Source organism: Apis cerana, unplaced genomic scaffold, assembly GCF_029169275.1.
Source record: "Apis cerana isolate GH-2021 unplaced genomic scaffold, AcerK_1.0 Chr0_AcerK, whole genome shotgun sequence".
Classification (NCBI taxonomy): Eukaryota; Metazoa; Arthropoda; class Insecta; order Hymenoptera; family Apidae; genus Apis; species Apis cerana.
Genome location: NW_026893558.1, coordinates 525,269 through 527,181, shown reverse-complemented (window position 1 = coordinate 527,181; position 1,913 = coordinate 525,269).

Here is a 1,913-nt window from a genome sequence, read left to right as displayed (position 1 = left end):
CATAATCTATATTAAATTCTATAATCTTTACAATTTCATTTCGTAAAAAAAGTTATTTTATAAAAAATGTATATTCTATAAATAAAATAAATTTAAATAAATATTTTTTTGTAAGAGAACATACAATTGAAACATACATTTGAAACTCATGATTTCCTTGAGACTGTTATTTTTCATGATGAATTTTACGACACAATTGTAAAATCGATTTTACAATCACTTTTTAAACAGATTTTTACCGATTCAAAGATATGTAAAATCTTCTTTCAAAATCAATATTTATAATCAAAGTTAATGACAAATAATTTTTCATATCCTGTATAAGTATAATTCAATAACACAATATATAATATTTTTATCAAAATAATTCAAAATTTTATTATTATAAATTTATCATTATGGATTAAAAGTGACTATATATGAAAAAATATTTAAAATGATGATTTCTTAAAAATGTCTTAAAATCATGAAAATCAATAAAAAGAGACTACATATATAGATATAATCTTTGGCAAAAATAAATCAATAAATTTTAATTCAATTTATTATATTATATTAATGTGGATCTTACTTTCTCTTTAATGAAGTTATCTAAATAATAAATATCTAGTTTTTGAAACAAATATGCTGTTACATCTATCTATAAAATTTTAGCATCTGAATATTAATTCTTACATATTATATATATATTAATTTTATTATATAATTATATAATTCTTCATTATAATGTACAAAAATATAATCTTACCTCGCGATAGAATTTAATACATTGATTATTTATATAAATAACTTTTGTAGAATATAAGTAAATCCATATTAAAAATTTTATATTTTATTTATCTGATAACCCTTCTGAGAATATATATTTATTATAAAATTTATTACAATAATAATGAAAATTTTATTATTAACTCAAATAGAATTTGATAAGTATATGCTTGATTAAGTTCAAGCGAAAGTTTGAGTTGAGTTTTAAAATCTCAAAATAAACATATCTTTAATAGATAAAAAAAAAATAAGTTAATAGAAACTAATATAATATTAATATTAATATAAATATAAAATAATATTAATATTATTTTATTTTCGTTATATTATCATATTTATTAATATAATCGTCATCAATAAGAGAAAGGGAAATAATCAGATACTTAAAATACGCAAAAAAAAAAAAGAAGAAAAAAAAATTATACTTGTTAGACAATTCTAGATATAATTTTCAATTATCTTTTATGTATTCCTACATACATCAAATCATCACGATAATAATATAAATATGATACATAATATATAATACATAAATATGATATTTGCTTATCATTCATACGTCTAATCTTTTTATTTATTTTATAATATTTTTTATAACATTTCTTCACAAAAAAAGGCATTGTATCTCATACTAAAAAAATTTTTAGTTTAAATTTTTATTTTATCATGACACTTTTTACATAAAATGGCAATTTCTTTTATAATAAGTTCATCCTTAACTGAAAAAGATTAAAATTTCATTTTTTTGTAAATAAAATACAAAATTTTATTTTTTAAAAATAATAGGTAAAAACAATATTTTAATTATTTCAATATTTTTATATCGCATGTTATATTGCTCGTTGACGCTATTGGATGTTTAAATAGAAATTCTATGGAATTATTGTAGAAAACTGTTCAGAAGAGAATTTATAGAAAACTAATCAATAAATTTTGATCTTGAATTATCACATGAAAAGAAAAAAATTTATGAAAAGAACTATGATATCGCTTAATATATTACGATTTAAAAAACAAATTCATTTTGTGCTATTTCAAGTCTAATAAATTTAATAAATCTTTGAAAATATTTGATTTTGTCTTGAAACATGATATAGATTCTTAAAAATTCTGATTAATTAAATCTCACCCAATATCTTTGCTAT